Raw genomic sequence first — 12,143 nt, 5'->3', positions numbered from 1 at the left:
TATTTTTAGGGTTTTTAGCCTTAATCATAGTCATAACATGAACAACAATCAAAACACTTAAACATACTCATCTAATGGTTTCAATCATCACATAACACCGATTACATGACCTTATCTAGTATATATGCAAGCCGGTTTCATGAACATCAACAATAAGTGGTTTAAATCACATTTAGATACAAGATATCATTAACCCATCATGCAATATATCCGAATTCAAGACATGTTAACCGATTATCATCACCATACACATTAAGAACATCATCATGCTATTTCATCAAGGCAAGTAGCATCATTAGTCACATAAACACCTAGTGAGCATCTAGAAACACTAACCGATTGTGAAAGGCACCGAGATGGTAAAGAAGATGAATAAAATGGAGTGTCCGAGTGTTGGTAATGAGCTTGACCGAGTCCTTGTTGATGCCGATTGAATCCGAGAAGAAGGAGAGGAAATGTGAAGTTTGATCTCTAGGGTTTTAGTGAGAGAATGTAGGAGAGTGTGTGTGAGAGTGAGTGTTTTGTCCAAAGAAATGGCAAAGATGGCTAGGAGTGCAATATATATACTAGCTCTTAAGTTGTTTACCCTAGTGGGTTTTCGAGTGGGGTGGAGAGGAGCATGGCCCGATCCGGCCCAACTGTTACTGTTCACTCGAGACCGCATGGTCTCGAGTCGTGTCCTTGGTTCTCGGCTCACTTATACATATATATACATACTATACATACAAGCACAACACATAATCACATAATTTCACTTAGGTCATTCATTGAATCAACAAGTTAACTAATCACATAACGTTCCAAGCAAGTTACATCAAGATACAATGAAGGGTTCTAAGTTTCGAGTTGTCACGTCATCCCCAAGTTGAAAGAAATTTCGTTCGAAATTTGGTAAGCACTCACTGAGGAAGCTAGTTAAGTTGTATGGTTTTCCCGGTTTTCCTGGGGTGTCACATCCTCCCCCCGTTGATCTGGAATTTCGTCCCGAAATTCCGTAGCTTCAGCCTCAGTAGTGGTCGTACTGTTTACGAACAGTTGGGGATACTTTTGTTTCATCTGATCTTTGCGCTCCCAGGTGAACTCTGGGCCGCGACGTGAGTTCCAACGAACTCGAACGAGAGGTATTCTAGTGCTCTTGAGGACCTTAACATCCTGGTCCGTGATTTCAACTGGTTCCTCGACGAATCGTAACTGCTCGTCGATAGTGAGTTCCTTCAGAGGAACTACGTGGGTCTCATCTGACAGACACTTCTTCAGATTCGACACGTGAAAAACGTTGTGAACTGCACTGAGTTCTGCTGGTAAGTTCAGTCTGTAGGCCACCTTGCCTATTTTCTCGATGATTTCAAATGGTCTGACGTATCGTGGGTTAAGTTTGCCTCGTTTACCAAAACGAACCACACCCTTCCAGGGTGAAACTTTGAGTAGTACCCGCTCCCCAACCTGGAGCTCAAGTGGTTTCCTGCCCTTATCGGCATAGGCTTTCTGACGGTCACGAGCGGCCGCCATGCATTGTCGTATTTGAGCAATCCGTTCAGTAGTGTCCACCACATGTTCCGGACCAGTGATTTGACTATCCCCCACCTCTGCCCAACAAAGAGGTGACCGGCATTTACGCCCGTACAATGCCTCAAACGGAGCAGCTTTAATGCTGGTGTGGTAGTTGTTATTGTACGAGAACTCCACAAGTGGCAGATGCTTTTCCCAGCTGTTGCCAAAGTCGATTACACATGCACGAAGCATGTCTTCTAAGGTCTGGATAGTGCGCTCGGACTGCCCGTCCGTCTGAGGGTGATACGCTGTGCTCATATCTAAACGTGAGCCAAAGGACTTGTGCATTGCTTGCCACAGCTCTGAAGTAAAACGTGCATCTCGATCGGAGATAATAGAGGTGGGCACCCCGTGCCTCGAAACAACTTCCTTGAGGTATATTTCCGCTAGAGTGGAGAATTTATCCGTTTCCTTAATCGCCAAGAAGTGTGCGGATTTTGTGAGTCGATCCACGATCACCCAAATAGTATCGTTTCCGCACTGAGATCTAGGTAGGCCAGTAACGAAATCCATGGAAATTTGCTCCCATTTCCATTGTGGTATCTCTGGTTGCTGGAGTAGGCCTGAGGGTTTCTGATATTCTGTCTTGACTCGCGCACAAGTCAAACACTTGCTGACGTAAGTTGCTATGTGGGCCTTCATGCTAGGCCACCAATACGTAGTTTTAATATCGTGGTACATCTTATCCGAACCAGGGTGTACCGAGTAGCGGGACTTGTGTGCCTCATCCATCACAAGTTCTCGTAGGTTGCCATAGAGTGGAACCCAAATGCGTCCTGTTACGTAGTAAGCACCGTCTTCCTTCTGTTCTAAGCGTTGTCTTGACCCGCGTAGGGCTTCAGCCCTGACGTTTTCTGGTTTCAGTGCTTCCATCTGAGCATCTCGTATTTGAGAAGGGAGACTAGAATGGATCGTGAGTTGTAAAGCTCTCATGCGCTTAGGCGCAGTGTCCTTTCGACTGAGGGCGTCAGCCACAACATTGGCCTTGCCCGGGTGATACCTGATGGAGCACTCGTAGTCATTCAGTAGCTCGACCCACCGTCGTTGTCGCATATTCAGTTCTTTCTGTTTGAATATGTGCTCTAGGCTCATGTGGTCGGTGTAGATGGCGCACTTGGTACCGTACAGGTAATGTCGCCATAACTTAAGTGCGAAAATTACAGCTCCCAGCTCTAAATTGTGTGTAGTGTAGTTCTTCTCGTGAACTTTGAGTTGGCGTGAGGCGTAGGCTATGACTTTATCTCGTTGCATCAATACGCAACCAAGACCTTGAATTGATGCATCGCAGTAAACCACAAAATCGTCTGTGCCCTCTGGCAGTGAAAGGATAGGTGCACTACAAAGTCTATCCTTTAGGTGCTGAAAGGCTAACTCCTGTGCATTTCCCCATCGATAAACAACGCCTTTCTGCGTTAGCGAGGTGAGAGGCTGTGTGATCTTAGAAAAATCCTTAATGAACCTCCTGTAGTAACCTGCCAATCCCAAAAATTGGCGGATTTCCTTTGGTGTACGAGGTGCAGGCCAGTTCTTAATAGAGTCTACCCTGGATGGATCAACGTGAATCCCATCCTTGTTTACCACGTGGCCTAGGAAATGGACCTCACGAAGCCAGAAGTCGCATTTCGAGAACTTTGCGTAAAGCTGTTCGGTTCGAAGAAGTTCCAGAATAAGTCGTAGATGCTGCTCGTGTTCCTCCTGACTCTTAGAATAGATCAGGATGTCGTCGATGAAGACTATAACGAACTTGTCCAGATAAGGCTTGCACACTCGGTTCATCAAGTCCATGAAAACTGCGGGTGCGTTTGTCAGCCCAAACGACATGACCAAAAACTCATAGTGCCCATAACGAGTTCTAAAGGCTGTCTTAGAGACATCCTCTTCTCGAACTCTCAGCTGGTGATATCCCGATCTCAAATCGATCTTTGAATAGTAGCTCGACCCCTGCAACTGGTCGAACAAGTCGTCAATACGTGGTAGAGGATAACGGTTCTTCACAGTCACCTTGTTGAGTTCACGATAGTCGATACACATTCTGAAGGTACCGTCCTTCTTCTTCACAAATAGTACTGGAGCTCCCCAGGGCGATGAGCTTGGACGAATAAAACCCTTATCCAAGAGTTCTTGCAGTTGCGTAGAGAGTTCCTCCAACTCTGATGGAGCTAAACGATAAGGTGCACGAGCTATAGGCGCAGCTCCAGGAGCTAGTTCAATCTGAAACTCGACTTGGCGATGGGGTGGAAGACCAGGTAATTCCTCAGGGAATACCTTAGGATAGTCACGTACAACTGGAAAATCTTCTATCTTCTTTTCTTTCTCCGAGGTGTCAGTAACGAGAGCCAAAACGGCAGTGTGGCCCTTTCGCAAGCACTTCTGGGCCTTAAGGAGAGAGATGATGTTCTCAACAGCACTTCTCTTGTCACCACGAATTATGAGAGGTTCATCACCGGAACCAGGAATACGAACAATCTTCTCGTTGCAAAGGATCTCTGCTCGGTGTTGGGATAACCAATCCATCCCAATGACAACGTCGAAACTACCCAAGACGATAGGAATAAGGTCAATAGAGAAGGTCTGGTTAGCGAGAATAAGTTTGCAACCTTTGACTACGTGTGAGGCCTCCAAACTCTTACCATTAGCTAGCTCTACAGTGTGCTTGTTGCTCAAGGGTGTTGGGACACGCTTAAGCATCTGACTAACTTCTAGTGACACATAGCTAGTATCGGCACCCGAATCAAATAAAACTGTAACATAAAAGTCGTCGAGAAGGAACTTACCCGTCACCACGTTGGGGTCGTTCCTTGCTTCACCTTGGCCAATCACGAACACCCGCCCCCTGGCACCATTGTTGTTGTTGTGGTTCCCATTGTTACCATTCCCCTGGTTGTTGTTGTTGTTGTTCTGGTTCTGGTTCAGTTGGGGACAATCTTTCTTGAAGTGGCCTTCAGCTCCACACTGAAAGCACCCCTTGTTGTTACCCTGTTGCTGCCGCTGATTCTGTTGAGCTTGCTGACGATTCTGATTGGCGGGGTATAAGCTCCTGCAATCCTTTGCAGCGTGACCAGGCTTGTTGCACCGATGACAGTTGCCCCTGGTGCATGTCCCACTGTGGTGCAGGTTGCAGCGATTGCATTTGGGGTGATTTCCCTTGTACCCACCATGACTTTGACCACCAGACGATTGCTGACTGGGGCTCTTGTAGTCATCAGTCTTTCTCTGCTGAGACTGAGATTGCACAGAAGTTGAACCCTTGCTTGAAGTTCCATCCCATTTCCGTTTGTTGTCACTAGAGGTACCAGAAGTAGTTGCAGCACCTATGCGCTTTGGTAACTTGTTCTACTCCACCGCCTGATCAGTAAGACGGTGAGCCAACTGAACAACCTGCTGGATAGTGGCCAGGTTTGCTGAAGTCACATGACTTTGGATTTCTGGCACCAACCCCTTGAGATAGAGTTCAATTCGCTTAAATGGAGGGTCCACCATAGTAGGACACAATAAGGCAAGCTCATGCGATCTCTTAGTATACGCCTCAATTTCTGACCCCGTCATCTTGAGGTTGTAGAACTCGTCTTCCAGTTTATGAATATCATCACGACTGCAGTATTCCTCCCTGATCATTTCCTTGAAAGTTTTCCATGGGGTGGCGTTGGCAGCAACCAACCCCAGCATTTGAACTTAAGCGTTCCACCATGTGAGGGCTAAACCCTCGAGAGTACCGGTAGCATACTTCACCCTGCGCGCCTCAGGGCATTCACACATTTCGAAGACTGACTCGAGCTTCTCAAACCAGTGGAGGAGACCTACTGCTCCTTCAGTGCCGCTAAAAGTAGTGGGTCGGCAGTCCATAAAGGTCTTAAAGGTGCACACCGGTGGCTGAGCATGTTGACCTCCTGCGTATGCAGCTGCAAGTGCTGCGGCAACTCGTTCGTTAATCAGAGTCGTCAACTGGGCTTGTGTCATGTTAACGCGTCCAGACATGATCTTCATATCAAGAATAACACGAGTGAGAGAGGTTCGCGAAAGTACGATGATAGGATAGAGTAAGCACGCACGTGTTCAAGCAACAGTAGTTATACTAACCAAGCATACCATGAGCAATGTACTATGTAACTATCAAGTAGGCAATACACGTAGATCATATCACCTAGAATGTCGAGCCTTGCATGTGGAGTGAAGCGGCGTTGTGGACCGTTGAGCACTGTACAGGTTATAGTCTGGTTTTAACAAAAACGTTTCTCCTTTATTAAAACCAAGTTCACTCTAACCAATGGCTCTGATACCAATTTGTCACACCCCCAAAATCCACCTGCGGAGTACTACCGCTTGGAGGAGTGACTGACCAGGATCCAACCACCAATCATATTGAACAAGCATATAAGTAGTTATAAAGTCTAACCAATACAATTGGTGTTCAATCAAAACATAGTTTAAGTTGCAAGAGGAAGCATAAGTCTTAAAATTAAAACATAAGTTCAATTGTTTTCAAGTTTAACATGGCACGCAGCTATCCATGTCCCACAACGACTCTCCTCCGTGCAAGCTCCAGCTAAGTACCTATGGTCCTGCAAAGCATGTAGTAACGAGTCAACAACAAGTTGAGTGAGTTCACAGTTGGGTGTTCGTTTTAGTTTGTTTCGAAAACAGTTTCCTTAATCTGGCATCCTGCCGTGGGGGTTACCCCATAGTTGAAAACGTGACTTGTTTATTCCCGGTTACTCTGGCATTCCAGCCGTGGGGGTTACCCCGTGTTAGTTATCTGGCATTTCGGCCGTGGGGGCTACCCCATGTATACACTAGACTCGTTACCATATCGACTGCTGACTGTAGTCATGTTTATGTGCCCTGAAACTGTCAATGTCTATCATCATTGACGTGCCCCAGATCCATTAGTTCACGCCCGTCCTCTGCGGCACGGTGTGAGGTTTGTCAGACCTAAATAGCGCTATCTAACTAATGACCCGCTCGCCATTGGCCCGGCGATTAAGTCGATATAAAAGGAGGGACTTCGTGATAGAGTTTTTGGTCTAGTACGAGTTATCTGTCCGTGAGGACGGGGAATTACATTCCTGAACCATTGCTGTCCTACCTAAGGAGGACGAGGAATCTACGTTCCTTAACCCCATTCCCAACCCAGGGAATCCCATGCTTTGTAGAGAGTGTGAACTCACCTTGGTTTGCTCGGCAGATACACAGAAAAGTCAATCAAGTTGTAAGTGGTCAACTACGTCCTAACATAGATACCATTCATGTCAGATTCAGACCAAGTAGTGCACGTATGTTCTACATGCATTGGACACAAGTAATGATCATGGCATACAAGTCTAGCATGGCAGTTCAACAACAGTTCGCAACAAGTTCCATCGTACATTCATGTAATAACCAAAGTCTAAGTGTGACCCAAACAGTTGGTCTCGTAATAGCATGCAAGCCCAAAACACGCATTCAACAGTAACACAAGAAGCCCATAAGTCCGGCCCAAATACTCAAACCCGTAGCAGTGTGGAAGTCCAAATAGTGTGTACATGCATATGGTCTCGAGTCGAGACTGTGCGGTCTCTAGTCGAGACTGTGCGGTCTCGAGTGTAGCTTACAAGATCTCGAGTCGCAACCGAGGTGGTTTCGGGTCATGCATGTATTGGTCTCGAGTCGCAACCGGACTCGCAAGCATGGTCTCGGGTCATGATGTTTGTGTGATGATCATGTGTGGTCTCGAGTCGAGACTAGGGGTTCTCGACTCGCAACCTGTGTCGCAACCTATGTTCTCGAGTTATCATGTTCATGGTCTCGAGTCGGAACCAGGGGTCTCGACCCCCCAGCAACTGCTGATTCTGCACAGTTGTACTATCCAATGGAAATTTGATTTCATGCAACAATTGTGTACTATCCATTTAAACATGTTTTCTTGTCTAACAATTTACTAAAATGGATCAAACAATCAGATTTCAAATATTCATAACACATTCATAGCACATTCATGTTGTTCTTCATATATTCAAGTCATGTTCATGTTGATCATCAAACTTGTTCATCATATTTTTAGGGTTTTTAGCCTTAATCATAGTCATAACATGAACAACAATCAAAACACTTAAACATACTCATCTAATGGTTTCAATCATCACATAACACCGATTACATGACCTTATCTAGTATATATGCAAGCCGGTTTCATGAACATCAACAATAAGTGGTTTAAATCACATTTAGATACAAGATATCATTAACCCATCATGCAATATATCCGAATTCAAGACATGTTAACCGATTATCATCACCATACACATTAAGAACATCATCATGCTATTTCATCAAGGCAAGTAGCATCATTAGTCACATAAACACCTAGTGAGCATCTAGAAACACTAACCGATTGTGAAAGGCACCGAGATGGTAAAGAAGATGAATAAAATGGAGTGTCCGAGTGTTGGTGATGAGCTTGACCGAGTCCTTGTTGATGCCGATTGAATCCGAGAAGAAGGAGAGGAAATGTGAAGTTTGATCTCTAGGGTTTTAGTGAGAGAATGTAGGAGAGTGTGTGTGAGAGTGAGTGTGTTGTCCAAAGAAATGGCAAAGATGGCTAGGAGTGCAATATATATACTAGCTCTTAAGTTGTTTACCCTAGTGGGTTTTCGAGTGGGGTGGAGAGGAGCATGGCCCGATCCGGCCCAACTGTTACTGTTCACTCGAGACCGCATGGTCTCGAGTCGTGTCCTTGGTTCTCGGCTCACTTATACATATATATACATACTATACATACAAGCACAACACATAATCACATAATTTCACTTAGGTCATTCATTGAATCAACAAGTTAACTAATCACATAACGTTCCAAGCAAGTTACATCAAGATACAATGAAGGGTTCTAAGTTTCGAGTTGTCACAACAGAAGCTTTGAGCTATAAATCTGCCGTTGAACTTACCTTTGAATTGACAAAAATGCCCTCATGTGCAAAGTATACGACCAAATTTAACTGAAAACTAACTGGGTTAGGCCTAAAGGACAAAACGTGTATGATATGAAAACATAAAGGACAAAATTCGTCAATTTTGAACATAAAGGGCAGCGCCTGAAAATGGGTATAAAGATAAAGGAAAATCCTTGAAATTCACTCAAAAAAATATAATAAAAATAGCGCAAAGTATGAAATTTTAAAATTGAAAGAAAATTAATGGTAGAACAGGAGTATTTTCATATTATTAACTAGTAATAAGACCCGCGCGCGTTGCGGCGCGGGTAGTTCGCAAATATCGAATGGATTAGTCCAAGCGTTATGTGATGTGTTAACCATATGAAAACGCACGTTTTGACGTATCCAACTGAACTCAATGTATCCTATAGTTGCATTGCGATTGGATCAAAACGTAACGTAAATCGAATTTATATCGTGCAATCTAACGTATTATACGCGACCCAACTAACTCGAATTTATATCGTCAAGCCAAAAACCCTCGAGGGGGTAAAAGTGGCATTTACAAAGTTCATAAAAAGTTAAGTGGTTAAAAATTGCATTTCCTAAACTTAAGGTCTAAGGAAGGGTAAAGATAAAATTTGATAAAGTTTTGGGGCAAGAAGGAAACTATAACAAAGTTGGGGCTGAAAAAGAAACTACCACAAAGTTGGGGTGTCAAAAGCAAACTATTTGTAAAATGGAGTAGTAGTTTAGGGACTAAATTTGTCATTTTATGAAACTTTGGGTACCAAAGTCAATGGGCTAAAATTGCAACATCGTGAAAGTATAGAGGAGTCAAAGTAGCATTTACAAATTTCATAAAAAGTTAAATGGTTAAAAATTTCAATTCCTAAACTTAAGGGCTAAGAAAGTTTAAAGATAAAATTCGATAAAGTTTTAGGGTAAGAAGGAAACTACAACAAAGTTGGACCTGAAAAAAAAACTAACACAAAGTTGGGGTGTCAAACGCAAACTATTTGTAAAATGGAGCTGAAACGCCCAAATTTTTCACTTTTGATATTTAACATAAACTTCCACTTGTGGAGCCCCAAATTCCTCATTCGACCAATTGACATACAATTTCTTTTACAATTTTACCAAAATTTTGACATGACCCGTTCATAATAAGTACCTTTCTCCCTGTTTTTAACAATACCATTACTATTAATACTACGACACTTTCCAACATAATCAAAGCTAAGACCGTATATGGTTCGCCATGAACATTTTGCACAAACTACACAAAAGTTTAGTATCCCAACTTTTTTTACTAACAAACTTGACACTTACAAAATAACATTTACTAGACAAAATGGCAAGTTAACCCATCAAACAAACAACTTGAACCGGAAGCGCATAAGGTCGACGTTTCATGTGTGTGTTCGGTTCGGGTGCGCCGCAATCAAGCAAGGGATTTACCTAGCATTCATAACAAAAACATTATTAGTTCATAACACTTATTACTTCAAAATTCCTTTAATTACCTATCATTGTTCAACCCATTAGCATGTCTTGTTACCTTTTTAGCATACATACCTCCATTCGAAAACATCCAATGTATCGCTTTCCGAATCATTCACAATGAATCGTTAAGGACCATACTTTTCAATACACTTACATTATTCGACCCGTTATGAACCTTTACAACAAATCCATAGAACCAAATACTACTTTTCATAAAACTACTTTTAAAGTAAATAAAGCTCATATGAACTTACCGCGATCTTGAGATGCTTGTGATTTCGAGTGACTTGCTCCTTCTTCTTTCTTCGAGCCTATATGTCATAACTTTACACTTTAGCTTTCATAAACATCACTTTCACAATCCTTATTGTACCTTATGATATCTACTAATCACACACGTCATTATCATAAGGAGTTACATTGGCTTATCAAGTATTCATGTAAAAACCATAACTAAACCCATTTAGGCATTTCATCGAACACATTGCGTGCGTACTATCTACAAAGCATAAAGTACAACTACCTTAAACACATTTTTCCCATATTCACCCAAAGATTAATATACTCTTTCACAATCAATATCATATCCATATTACACATGATTTATATCAAATTACTCATTTGAACACATTTTATACATCTATTTAACATCAACATCATTCAATTCATTCCATAAAGTTCACTTAACTCTATTTTCCTACAATTACAAGTGGGTTTTACCCCAAGCTATCAATACATTCAAAATTGCACATATTACAACCTCCATAAGTTCATATCAAGTAGCATTCATGTTAAATCGCACATCTAATCGCGGATTACACAAAACCCGCTTCATCAAACATTACTTAAAACATAAAATTTGACTTACTTGATGTTAGAAACACTTAAGGGACCAACATTCTTGGTTCATGCATTCATTTAGTCCTCAAATCCCCTTTCAATTTGATTGATTTGTGTTGTTTAGGGTTTGTTCTTCCCTTGCCCCCTTCTAGTCGCACATACACGCACACATATGTCTGATGTGTGTGGTTTGTGTTGTGAGTTTTAATTAAATTATCTTTCCAATTGCCCAACTTTGGTCCCTCAAATATTGAGCATTATACTTGATAGTTAAACTTTTATTTTCATACATTCTTAGTTAACCTATTCATAAATTTATATTTTGGGGTATAATGATAAAAATTTATATTTACCATTCTTTGTCGTTAAATCCTCACTATTAGTTTATTATATTAAGACATACGAAAACTGGGGTGTTACAAGTCCACCCCCCTTATAAAAGGTTTCGTCCCCGAAACCTGACTACGTACCAAATAATTCCGGGTAGTGCTTTTGCATGTCATCCTCTGCTTCCCAGGTGAGATCCGATCCCTTCCGATGTTGCCATTGAACCAACACTTGTCGAACAGATTTGTTTCGGAGGTGCTTCACTTTAAAATCCTTGATTGCTACGGGCTTTTCAACATAGTTTAACTTCTTATCCACTTCAATGTCATCCATAGGCACGTATGCCGTCTCATCCGCAAGGCATTTTCGCAACTGAGACACGTGAAAGGTGTTATGAATCCCATCCAGTGCGGGTGGTAATTCTAACCGATATGCCACCGCCCCAACCCGGGCGAGTATTTTGAAAGGCCCAATGTATCGAGGGCCTAGCTTCCCGCGTTTACGAAAACGGATTATTCCTTTCCATGGAGAGACCTTTAATAACACATGATCTCCCACTTGAAATTCTATTGGTCGCTTTCGTCGATCCGCATAAGACTTTTGTCTATCTTGTGCTGCTTTTAATCTTGACCTAACCATATCAATCTTTTCATTCGTCTTGGTCACTACTTCTTTTGGCGCGATCTCTCGTTGACCCACCTCCCCCCAAGAAACCGGGGTTCTACATTTCCTTCCATAAAGCATTTCGTAGGGGGCCATTTTTATGCTGTTATGATAGCTATTATTATATGAGAATTCTACCAAAGGTAGTTGATCATCCCAGCTTCCTCCGAATTCCATAACACACGCCCTTAACATATCAACTAATGTTTGAATAGTTCGTTCTGTCTGACCATCGGTTTGTGGATGGTAGGCGGTGCTGATGTGTAATTGGGTTCCCAATTCATCGTTAAACTTCCTCCAATAACGAGATGTGAACCGGGTGTCCCGATCGGATACTATAGACACCGG

The 12,143-nt window shown here is 42.6% G+C and overlaps 1 long non-coding RNA gene across 1 annotated transcript; it reads right to left on the bottom strand.

Moving 5' to 3' along the window:
* Positions 1-9,628: 9,628 nt before the first annotated feature.
* On the bottom strand, positions 9,629-10,955 carry LOC110945165. Its single transcript, XR_002595074.2, has 3 exons — positions 10,834-10,955; positions 10,220-10,276; positions 9,629-9,920 (listed from the first exon to the last, which is right to left on the bottom strand). It is a non-coding gene; the product is annotated as an uncharacterized LOC110945165 (long non-coding RNA).
* Between the last annotated feature and the right edge of the window lie 1,188 nt (positions 10,956-12,143).

This window comes from Helianthus annuus, chromosome 6 (genome assembly GCF_002127325.2).
Source record: "Helianthus annuus cultivar XRQ/B chromosome 6, HanXRQr2.0-SUNRISE, whole genome shotgun sequence".
NCBI lineage: Eukaryota > Viridiplantae > Streptophyta > Magnoliopsida > Asterales > Asteraceae > Helianthus > Helianthus annuus.
The sequence above is the reverse complement of the archived record's forward strand: the minus strand, read 5'-3'. Positions and strand labels throughout refer to the sequence as shown.